Below are 13,556 nucleotides of genomic sequence, written 5' to 3' on the forward strand. Positions count from 1 at the left end.
CTTCACTTTTACTCTGCTGCTCATTCTGTTTGGACTGTTGGTCAGATATTTGTATATTTTTCATATCGGTCTATGGATCTGACTCAGATTTCATGATCTTCTGTGGTGTTTTACGTGTATATTGTCTTGTTTCTTGTTTTTTTAACCCTCTGGGGTAAACATTTTTCAAAAATCATAGCTTCATCGGAATGGTCCGAAATTTGGTAACTTTGTTGGTACTTGGTATATGAACACCCAAAAAAATTGGCGACAGGATTTGAATAGTCTAAGTGGTTGTAAAAAAAATAGTCACACTCAAGTCCTTCGGGTCCAAATGGTCCCCCATAGGAAATGAATGGGAAATTGGCAAAAATGTGAAAATACAGAGTTTTTTTGTGCGTACAATCTACAAATCAGCCACGATCCAGAAAAAAAGCACACAACAGTGAAGGGGTGAATCTATAAAACATCAAGAGTGCAAAACAGACACATCCACACACACACACACACAAACACACTTTTATACACATACACACTAATAAATTCAGATTACATAAATCTATTTTGAATTTTTAAAAATCACAGCTTCTTCGGAATGTTACGAAACTAGGTGACTTTTATGGTATTAGGTATGTGAACACACAAAAAATATTGAGGTCATGATCCAAGCATGCTAAGTGGTCATCACACTTCTGCTCTTTGGTCAAAAATGACCCCCATAGGAAATGAATGGGAAATTGTCAAAAATATGAAAACACAAGAGTTTTTTTGTGCATACAATCTACAAATCAGCCAGGATGCAGAAAAAAAGGACTCAACAGTGAAGGGGCGAATCTCTAAAACATCAAGAGTGCAAAACAGACACACACACACACACACACACACAAATGAAAGCTAATTTGACTGTATTATAAAGTAAAACTGGCACTTCAAATTACCATTTAAACCAACCAAACTAACAAAAAAAAAGACAAAAATAGTCTTTGAGAATCTGTTATTATATTTTAAAATCAATAACCTGAAAACAAATTGGCAAATATGTGCAAAAATCACTAGAATTTGCAAGCCTTTCTACAGAAATCTATCTAGTGGTAAAAATGTGCTATTGCGTGATAAAAATGCTCAGTGTATCCACCAGATGGCACCAATCTAATTTTAAAAAAAAAATTCATGAGGCCTAGGCTTGACTCTAAAATGAAATACAGCTTTAATAAAAATAATAAAATAATTACATATATATAAAAAATGTATATTATATTCAATGGGAAAAAATGGGTCATAATTATTGCATAAATATTAAACCAACCAAACAAACAAACAAAAAAGACAAAAAATAGTCTTTGAGAATCTGTTATTATATTTTAAAATCAACAACCTGAAAAAAAAATTGCAAATATGTGCAAAAATCACTAGAATTCGCAAGCCTTTCTACAGAAAGCTGTAAATCCATCTAGTGGTAAAAATGTGCTATTGCGTGATAAAAATGCTCAGTGTATCCACCAGATGGCACCAATATAATTTAAAAAATTGTTTTCATGAGGCCAAGGCTTGACTCTAAAATGAAATACAGCTTAAAAAAAATAAATAAAAATTACATATAAATATTTTTTTTATATTATATTCGATGGGAAAAAATGGGTCATAATTATTGCATAAATATTAATTACAAATCATAAAATTATCTCAAAACACCAAAAAAGAAAAGAAAAAATATTATAAAAAACAAGTAAAAAAAAATTTTTTTACATTTTTTTTAATAAATATTATTCCCACCCTCCCGGACCATTTGGACCCGAAGGTCCTAAGTGTGACTCTGAAACGAAGAACCCCAGAGGGTTAATATATTTTTTTATGTTTATTAATTGTAAAGTGCTATATAAATTAAACACATTATTATTATTATAGGAATATTAGTGGAGACCTTGCTAAACCTCTAAAAACTGTACACCTCCAGAGTGAGAAAAAGGGCTAAGAAAATCCCTTTGAAATCCCCACACACACCCAGCCCACTTTCTCTTTAAACGGTTGCCCTCTGGTCAGTGGTCCAGAGCACTGAGCCCCCAAACAGCCACACAAGAGAGGTGAAAGAGAATGTGATGTGTAGCCAAGTAGTTGTCCTATACTCGGAATTTGTACTCTGCACTTCACCCATCCAAGTGCACACACACTGGGTGGGTGGTGGGCACCCGGGGAGAGATTCTAGCTGTGTCCCAATGTAAAGGCTGCATCCTATTTGAAGGCTGGTTGCGTCATCGCGGCACGACGAAGGCTAAAGCGACGCCAAATGCTTCCTTCGTTTCCCCGTGAAAGGAAGGATACATAAAAGGATCCTTGTGGCCTGATCCTACCCCATAAGTCATCGCGCACCGGTGACGACAGCATTTTTATTTAAAAAAAAATACGGCCGAGAGTTTGGTGGTGGACGGCAAATTCGTATTTAAATGTAAATATTATGTTTTCATTTACTCAAATAGCTTTTATTTCATTTCATTTATTTATTTAAGGACAGTGCACATTAATCCACATCTCTGTAAATGTGCCAGTGTTAGCCAGCAGGCTAATTTTCAACTGTAGTCCATTGGCAAGATGTTATACTAGGCACATAATGGCTAAAAAAAACAATATATTAAATCACACAGCAATTATACAACAATAACATATAATGCCATAGCACTGGCTCCATTAAACCATAAAATCATAAAACATATAACCATACAGCCAAAAAACTGTTAGGGAATTAATAAAGTAACCATATATCTATCATACATATACCTAAGGTTACTGGACAGCTAAAGTAAAAAGGCAGACATACATTAATTATTATGAGATGTGTTCACGTTTTTGTATGCTCAAAAGCCAGTCCTTAAGATGGTGTATGAATGTATGGTGAGGTGGAATTTCTAATGTCCACTGGCAATTGGTTCCATAGAACCAATTGGCTCTCACTTCCAAGAGGCTCTCACAGAAAAGCATAATTGGCCAAAGGAACTGGACCTAAGAGGGACTGCACCGTCCCCTCTTAAGGCAGACCTTGTGGTTCTGCAGCTAGATGACTTCTGCTGTATAAAAGTGCAGAATGGTGGGGGAGCCTTCCCATTAATGATCTTAAAGATTAGGCCCATCCCATTAGGGATTGGCCCATTAGGCCCATTAGGCCCTTCCCATTAATGATCTTAAGCTAGCGAAACCTGAGTCAAAAGCCACAAGTGTTTCTTTCTTATAAACTTCATCTTAACTCCTTCGTCATCACCATTGCGTGGCTTCATTTGTCAGGTTTGAAGCAAAACTTGTGGTAATATTACCGGTAGTTTAATAATTGTTTCAGGGAGCAAGGAGGAGACAATTAAATTGCAATTAAATGAATAAATAAACTAAACAAATAAATTAAATTACATTTTATTGTAATATTTGCACTAGTCTGTCTAACTTGTTTAAATAAGAAATATCACCCACCCTATAAAGCCCACAACAATATAATATTGTTGAATATTAAATGTCCCCAACTAAGCAAGCCAGAAGGTAAGGCAACAGAGGCAAGGAACCAAAACTCCATCAGGTGACAGAATGGAGAAAAAAACCTTGGGAGAACCCAGGCTCAGTCGGGGGCCAGTTCTCCTCTGGCCAATGAGTGAACAGTGTATGATTATGATTCAGGAGCATTACAGGTCAGAAGTTCAGAATGAATCAGAGAAAAGGCTATGGGGCCAGTATTATGGGGTTTGACATTTATTTGTTTTTTGTAGTGCTGTCATGCAAGCTATGTCTATAAAGGTTTAACCAAATTTGAGTATTCATAAATATGATTTCTAAAGTATTTTGTAAATGCATTTCCTGATGTGTCATATTTTGCAGTGTTAAAGGTTGTATCAGCGATTTCAGGCCCAAAAAAGGCCCAAACATAAATGATCGCATTCATCTAATCTTTCCTAACGATCCGCTAGCTGCCCGCCCCATAAGCAGGCCGTCAAAAAAACACGTCTCTGTAGGCAGCCTAGGATCTGAGATCTGCACACAAAAACAATTGGTTTCACCAACCACTCAAAAACAAAATAAATAGTGTTCCAACCAATCACCGACAGGGGGTGGGTGTTGTGAGGTTTTGCGCTCGTGCACGGCCGCACGCAAAGTCGGAGCTGAAGAAGAAGCCGTGTCTTGGAATAAACACAATGGTATTCCCTCTCCCCAATCCTCCTCCTCCTCTTGGGGATTAACTCAGCCATGTTCAATTTCTCTTGTTCATTGATAGACGCTGGCTTCTTCTTTAGCTCCGACTTCGGATTGCAGGACTCTGCCTCAGGATTGCAAGTGTCCTCCTGGGACAGGTGAGGGTGTGAGTGGGAAACCCACTGCTGAAACTTGCCCCTGGTTTTGGTGGGCATTGCACCAACACCCCTGTCCTCATTGCCTCAATCCCTGAGGACTTGATTAGATAATACATGGGACTGCAGAGGCAAGGAGAGCATTGGAGAGTAGGGGATGGACAGGCTGTTTTCTCTTTTTGAAAGAATGATTGAGAAATATGTATATATATATATATATTCTTGTTTACATAAGAAAAAAAAAATTATGTACATTTATTTATTTTTATGCAACTTTAAATGTGTAAATAAAAGAGAGAATTCATTGCTCTGGACATTGTTTATTTTTTGTAATGACAAATTCTTCTAAACCTTTTTTTCCCCCAACTATTTACAACATACGTTAAACATCTCAAAATCAACATAAACATTTAAATTTACAGTACATAAAATAAGAAAAAAATGATGTAGACTTTTATTCAGCTGAGTGGGAGACCCTGGTGTGCTGCTGGACTAGGATGGGCTCCACAATAGAGACACTGGTAAAGGCCTCCTGCTGGTGGGACTTCATCTGATGGTCTCCAGAGTGTTTGAGTGGATATTTCCACTAAGTTTTCTACCAACAGGTTTGCAGGGCTGACTCATGGAATAAATATTGAGATACTTTATTACACTAAAGTACTTTTAATAACCACTGATACCGCATTGGGGAAAAACTACTAGTCATATATTTCAAACCTTAGTTAAGCAAAATTATCTTGCATACTCTAATGTACTTATGGTATCTAGAGTAAAAATAAAGGAATTCTGCAGGAAAAAAACTCCTTGTCAGGGTTTTTATGATGGTTTTGTATTTATATTACTGCATATGTTGCATTTTACTTCTGAATATTTTCAAGGTTGATACATTTAAACTATATACTTTTGTGTAGTTTAATGTAAAACAATGCATCATATTGTAAAATAACATGATTTTGTAGTGTTGCTGTCCTATGTGGGAAAAAAGTACTTCACATTTGTACGTGAGTATTAACGAAGTAGTTCCTTACATACCACCACTGGTTATTTTGAAAATTAAAGTAACAAAATGTAGGCCCATTGTCACAATATTAACAAATTGTTGCTATATACAGCTCCGTCCCATTTCAAAGGGCGCATCTGAAGCACTCGGACCGGTCTAGCCTACGGACGATTGTTCTTGTCGCCTAGCAACACTGACAGCTGCCGATTACGAGCGGGAGTAACATTCGCACTGGACTTTTTTATATTCAACTGGGTTTTATATTCGAATAGGGTTGAAAACCTGTGTAAATATATTTACCATGGTCCATTTATGTGCATAATAAAAAGAATACACTAGCCTACAAAATCGCATCAAGGTAAGATATAAATGAACATTTGAATCTTCTGCTAAGCCGAAAGTACATGACCTGAAACATCCTCACCATGTCCTCCAGTAAAATATAAAACATAACAATGAAAATAGACAATTCTGGCTCCATAGCTGTTTACTCAATTATATCAAATGAATTATCAGGATGGCAGCATACTGTGCTGTATTCAGCACAAACTCTGCTACAATAGTATATCAGCAGCATGTATGTAATAGTTTGTAGTTTTGAGATAATGATGTTTATGCGTGGTTTGTGAAAAAAAAAAAAAAATTGTCACTCAAATAAGGTCATAATACCCATACTGATTATTTCTTCACAAGACTTTTAAAAATTGTATCATGTAGCCTAGAATATTTGCTTCAAAACTATGTGAAAATTATCCTGGATACTCATTCAGATAAGACAATATATTCATTTAAAATTGGTAAGACATGTTTTGTGTAAGAAAGCTGTTTGCGAGGAGGTGTTAACAACCCATGCATATTGAGTGTTTCACACCTGAGAAAGACAAAGACCCTCCCATAATGGCCCTATTAGGAGCTCTCCGGCACTATCATTATGAGGCACAAAGAATGACTGCATTTAAAAAATAATGGCTTTTTGGGATTTATTTACAACACAACATAATCCAAAGATACACAAAAAAGCACATTATTGAACACACTGATCATCACACCTTTGTGCCATTCCTGAAACATAAGCGTCATACATACCTGTCATTTCCATGTTGTTTGATTTTTCATTTTACCATGTAGGCCTACATGTACAGAGAATCATGTGAATGTTTAAGTCAACAGGACTCCATCAGTGGTCTCTCATCTGGTCCCTGTAAAAAAACAAAACAAAACAAAACAAAAACGAAACAACTGTGAACATGGTGATATCAAGATAAACTATAGGGCTGCACGATTGTGGGAATCTATTTTTAGATTTTTAAAATTGGGTACAAAATGCGATTTAAAAAAAATATAGCCTATGTAATGAACACCTTGTGTCTTGTAGGCATACGTGCAGTGCTGCATACAATAATAATAACAAGCCTATAGCAGCTAGGCAGCCTATAAATCGTTAAACACTTCAGTAACACTACACTAGAGTAAAATATAATTGATTATCATATGTTACTTCAAATGTTTACAATTGTTATGACGTTATGAAATGAGATTGGAGTAAAAACATGCGTTTTACTTTTCAAACAGACAGCGCGACGGACTCAAACAGACAGCGCGTACAAAAGAACATTTACTGAAGCGATGGAGCCGCTGAATATGAAGTTTATGCAACAATAACACTAACTAATAAAATCCAAAATAATTTCTTACCTTAAAATCTTTGTCTTCAAATCGCGTTCTTCTTCTTCGGATGTAAATCCAATAAGCTTGTACGCGTCTTCCAAACTCGGCAAGCAGCAGAGGACTGATGAGGTTAGGTGCATTGTTTTTGAGGCAATGAGCGCGATTTGCATGTCTATATATTTTGCGCATGTGGGTGTGGTCACATTAAAAATAATGAGCAAGGGTTTGAGAAACTGGATATCTTGTTGGTTTTATACAAATTACTTAAACAGAGAATATTTTTTTTCTTTTTGAATCAGGTCATTTAAAACTACACACTTAAATGTTTATAAAGATATAAAACACCCTGAAAGCACTCCCTGTTTTTTTTCTTCTTTATTTTACAAAAGCACAACGTTTTGTTTTGATTGTAAGTGGACACATACAAAAGTAGACATCTCACAGATTCTTTTTTCATATTTCTCAAGTCTGTATGAACATACATGACAGAGTATTTTAAATCTATGTTGCTGCTATGTAAAAAAAAAAAACAGCAAAACGCGCCGCGCGTTTGCCGACCCCAGAGGGTTAAATCAAGTCTATCAGTTCTTTTATGAGTAGTCTCATTTTGCTCCTAGAGTCAAAAGCTTTGATGTTAATAAAGAAACCAAGTTGCTTTATTGAAATATCACAGTTAGCCTGTTAACTTCATGCTAATTGTCTCTTTTCTCTATTGCGCTTAATATTTTACAAGCCCATCAAGCAAGTCTAAATTAATCCACAAACATGGTGAGTCATGGTATTTTCTGTTATTTGAACATGCAAGTACAATGTCAGACGCTGCAATATGCTTACCGTGGTGACGAGATACAGCATACTGTCGTCACTCAATGGCTGGATGTCTAAGTGGTGTCCGCAGAATAATATACTGTAGGTTTTATACCAAGCAAACACATTTACATTGTGGCAACGTCTCTGGCACGTTGCAGTCTACGTGCTTGCAACATTGTAACAACATAGAATTGTAAGATGCGACAGGACTGTAGCAACGTTGTTGCGCGACATTCAGCAACTGAGACGACGTTCTGACAACTTTTTTATATGCTGCTAGATATGCCTATTGCCTATCCCCCATTTAGCATTTTGTGATAATACTTTTTATTGTTTATCCTTATTATTTAATGGCGCTATCAGTAAATTATCCTAATTATAATAAACACCTGCAAGTGTACACTTTGAAGAGTAAAAATGACAGAAGGTTTCGTTAATTCAACTTTATTAAAACTGCATACATTTGTGGGGGAAAGACTGGTTTCAGTCATACTTCCTGGTTCTGGTAAGAACTCGAGCTGCTGCGTTTTGAACTAGCTGTAGTTAGTTTATTAAGCGTGCAGGGCAACCACCCAGTAGAGCATTACAATAATCTAGCCTTGAGGTCATGAACTTATGAACTAATTGTTCCACATTTGTCAATGAGAGGATATGGCGTAATTTAGATATATTTTTAAGATGGAAAAATGCGGTTTTACAGATACTAGACATGTGACTTTCAAATGAAAGATTGGTATCAAACAGCACACCCAGTTCCTAACCGACGTCGAAGACTTAACAGAGCAGCCATCAAGTGTTAGAAAGTGTTCTAGGTTATTAAGTGAGGAAGTTTTTTGTCCAATAATTAGAATCTCTGTTTTTTCAGAATTTAGTAGTAGGAAATTACTAGTCATCCAGTTTTTTATATCAGCTATGCATTCTGTTAATTTTGTGAATTGGTAGGTTTCTGAGTATCGTCGGAATAACAGTGAAAGCTAATTCCATGTTTCCTAATGATATCTCCTAATGGTAGCATGTACAGAGTACAGCAGCGGTCCTAGTACTGAGCCTTGTGGTACACCATACTATAATAATAATAAACTTTATTTTATTATAGTGCCTTTAAATGTTACTTCTCAAAGCGCTTTACACAGACAGGGATACAATGAGATAATAAAATATTAATCGATGATAACAAAAGAAAAAAAAAGTGTACAATCAACCAATACACTACTAAATCACATAAAAGCAAGTCTAAAATAATGAGTTTTAAGCAAGGATTTAAAAGCACTAAAAGATTCAGCATGTCTAATCTCATAAGGGATAGAGTTCCAGAGTTTTGGAGCAAGGGAAGAAAAAGCCCGGTCACCCATAGAGCGCAAGCGAGTTGAGGGAACAGTCAGAAGGCCAGAGTCGGAGGAACGGAGATCACACCTTGGAGTATAAACAGTTAAAAGTTCAGATAAATACTGGGGTGCTACGCCATGCAAGGCCTTATAAGCAAGCATAAGTATTTTAAAATCAATTCGAAACCTGACTGGGAGCCAGTGAAGGGATTCCAAAATAGGGGTGATGTGCTCTCAAGTCTTGGTTCCTGTCAGGATTCTAGCAGCTGAATTTTGGACATATTGCAATTTATTTAGGGTCGTTTTTGAGACTCCTGCTAGTAAAGCATTGCAATAATCAATACGAGAGAAAACATTTATTGATACATTTTTCTGCCACAGTAAATGATAACATGGGACGCAATCTCGCAATATTTCTGAGATTAAATCATTTAGTTTTAACAGTGTTCAGGACTTGAGGGTCAAATGTTAAGTGAGCGTCAAAGATCACCCCCCAAGTTTCTTAATTTTGTTCGGAAATCCACATCAGAGCCATCAACTTTAAATGTCAAAGATCCGGCTTTACGTAACTTGTGAGTAGAACCAATGATCATAATCTCGGTTTTATCACTATTAAGGCAAAGAACATTTTGATTCATCCAAATTTTTATCTCAGAAATGCAATGTTCCAAAAAAAAAAAAAAGTATTTTTTTAAATTGGTGTTGTTTGTTCACCAGGTTTTGAGTAAATGTAAATCTGAGTGTCATCTGCATACAAGTGAAATTTAAGTCCAAGAGATCTAAGGAGCTGACCAAGAGGAAAAATATACATGTTCCAAAGTAAAGGACTTAGAGTCGACCCCTGAGGGACACCAAATTTGACTGAGCCAACTTTGGACTTGTGTCCACCCATGGCAACAAATTGTCTACGGACTGTTAGGTAAGATTTAAACCAGTTTAATGCCGTCTCAGTGATGCCAAACACAGATTCCATACGAATGAGTAAAATCGAATGATCCACAGTGGCACTGTGACGCACTGAGGTCAAGAAGAATCAGAATTGACAGGCAGCTAGAATCCGCAGCAATAAACAGATCATTAGTAACCTTCACTAATGCTGTTTCAGTGCTGTGATATTTGCGAAAGCCAGATTGAAGGGGTTCAAACAAATTGTTTAGTGCAAGATGGGTATACAGTTGGGAAGCCACAGTTCGCTCGAGAATTTTGGCTAGGAAGGAGATATTAGAGATGGGACGGTAATTATTGAAATTGTCCAAATCGACATTTGTCTTTTTTGGTACAGGAGTAACGACAGCCATTTTAAAAGCAGCTGGTACCGAACCAGAGCATAGTGAGTCGTTAAGAATACTCAAAACAACAGAGCTAACCGAGGGAAAGCATGCTTTAAGAAAACTAGTGGGTTTTTTTTTTTTTGCTCTGTTTGTTTTCTTTCTCCTTTTTTTGTTTTGTGTTTATGTTTTTGTTTTTGTTGTTTTTTGGTACATGTATATGTTCGTGTGTATAGTTAAAAAGCAAAAAAAGAATAAAAAAAATAAAAATAAAAAAAACTAGTGGGAACAGAATCAACTATGGAGGTGGCAGCCTTCATGAGTTAAACTTCTTTGCCCAGAGATATCAAATCAAGTGTGGAGAAATTTGGAAAAAGTGTGCCAGAAAAAAGAGAAGTACTGAGAACAGGACTAACTGAAACAGAAGTGATATTCATACAACTTCGCAGCTTCTCGATTTTAGAACTGAAAATATTAAGAAACCCCTCACAGAGATTCACTGTAATGGGTTTATTGCATGAACTGTGTCCCTTCAGGAATCTGTATCAGCAATACTGAACTTGTGATCGATAAGACATCTCTTCATTTACTGCTACAAACTGATAACGGTCAGATAAGTATGATTTAAACCATGCTAGTGCAATTCCACTAATGTCAACATAATGTTTGAGTCTATTTAAAAGAATGTTGTGGTCAATAGTGTCAAATGTCAAACTAAGATCAAGTAACACTAATTGAGAGCTATACAACCACGATCGGATGATAAGAGCAAATCATTTGTGACTTTAACGAGAGCTGTCTCGGTACTATGGTACGGTCTAAATCCGGACTGAAAATCCTAGCAGATATAATTTCTTTCAAGAAAGGAACACAGTTGTGAGGATACTGCTTTTTCTAGTATATTTGATAGAAAAGGCAGATTCGAGATCGGCCTGTAATTGACTCATTTTGTATGTCAAGTTGCTTTTTTTAACAAGCGGTTTAATCATAGCTAGCTTAAAGGTTTTTGGTACGTATCCTAGAGACAAAGACGAATTAATGATATTAAGAAGAGGATCTATGACATCTGGAAGCATCTCTTTCAGCAGCTTAGTCGGTATAGGGTCTAACATACATGTTGTCGATTTAGATGATTTAACAAGTTTGCAAAATTCTTACTCTCCTATAGCAATAAATGAATAAATGTTTTCCTCAGGGAGACTACAATGCACTCCCTGATGCGATACTGTAGTAGACGGTTGCATAGTTATAATTTTGTCCCTGATATTATCAATCTTATAAGTGAAGAAGTTCATAAAGTCTCCCCAGTAACTTCTGCCATGTGGGCCAGAATTAGCTAGAGTAGACCTTCACTTGAATGCAGATGGGGATATTAAAGTAGTCGCTTCTACATGTTGATAGAAGCTGTACATTAAATATTATGGATGTTCTTTAAAGTGTTAAACACGTTTCTATAACAACCATTTAAATGACTATATCTCAAAGATTTCCTTAAAAAAGGTACATAATTAGAGAGCGAAAACTTTTTTTTCTTTTTTTTAATGCATAAAATTGTGATAAAAATTAAAAATGTGTTGTACCAGTTAAATCCAGAATGAAAGCTCCTTAGTGATGCAAAGTTCCAGCAGTCTCATTGGTCAGAATTAATCATGCGATGACGCCATCTACTGTATTACTTATCATTTTTTCTTTTTTCTTTTGCAGTTTCAGAAATATAATATATCAAAAATATATGATTTATCGATGATGTATTTGTTAGTATCAACAATATATAATTTTATAATAATAATAAATATACATCACTGATGAATACCAAAACAAATCAGTCAACCATTTGCATTGTTTTATGTGACAAATAAGTTAATTTTATTTAACTTATTTATGCAGTCCATGCTTATAATGAATTATAGCTCCATTTATACTTATTTATGAACAATATTTCTATTCTATAAATATAGGTATAAAGACTCATTGAGAACTACTGCATTATAATATATAGTTACATTTATATTATTTTTTATAATTCCTTGTCACAAATTTGTTATTTCAATGCACATGCTGCTCATAATCCATTATGTGCAGTTTTAGTTAATTATGGACTGTTGAATGAAATAACATTTATGACATTTCACGGAATCGTTAAAATTGTTTGATTAACCTTCTTATCTTAAAACAATGACTGTTAAACAACTTAAAACAATGTAGCCTACTGTTATGGTTGGTTACCCACAGTAAACCTTCATGGGGGCCCCATAGTGAAAAACAGCTATAGGCCCAGCATGGGCTAGCCAACTGGGGGCCCATGTGGGTTTTCTATGGGGAAGCCCACAGTGGGTTGCCCACAGTAAACCCTCATGGGGGCCCAAATGGGCAAAACTGCTATGGGCCCCGCATGGGCTAACCCACTGGGGGCCCGTGTGGGTTTTCTGTGGGCTTGCTCTCAGAAAGCCCACATGGGCCCCAAAGGGTTTGCTCTTGCCCACACTTACCCACAGTGGGCCAGCACTGGCATGTTTGCTGGGGTTGGCTGACTGCAAGGCAACGTTCAGATCATACAGTTCCGATTTATTCATTTGTCGCGAAGCCTGCACGTCCAAATTACCCAGCGCTTGCCTCAATCCAACTACGGTCCACCTCCTGATAAGTGGGATCGGCGGGGCGGCCGAGCGGTAGGAGGAGGCCGGGGAGGAAGATGAAAGTCTTGCAGGAGGCGGTGAAGACTGGCCTCTACGTCTTGGCGAGCGCAAGGCTGTTCGGGCAGGCGTGCGGACGCATGAAGAAGCCTAGGGCTCAGGTGCGATGTCCGGCGGAATGCAATGTCGGATCCCTGGGGATGTTTGTTTCTTCGTCAGATGAAGAGCTTTGACATTGCGACATGGTAGCAAAACAGTGAGTCAGGATGCTGCTGAACAGTCAACGAATTGAGGGGAGACTGCTCAATATATACACACACCTCTTATCGTTGATTGCAGAGTGCTCTCCACTTGTGTTAATTATCTGAACGTGCTCCTTCCAAAATTTAATAAAACATCATGTAGTAATGTTTGGCCATTATGTTCAACCATAAAATATTTTGCTCAATTTCTATCTCTAAACAAGCAGCAATGGAATGACATTCATAGATTTAAGCATGGCATGAATGTCAATACTTCTATTACTGTACTTGGTAAGTAAATTTTTTTATTTA

Source organism: Phoxinus phoxinus (assembly GCF_949152265.1).
Source record: "Phoxinus phoxinus genome assembly, chromosome: 8".
Classification (NCBI taxonomy): Eukaryota; Metazoa; Chordata; class Actinopteri; order Cypriniformes; family Leuciscidae; genus Phoxinus; species Phoxinus phoxinus.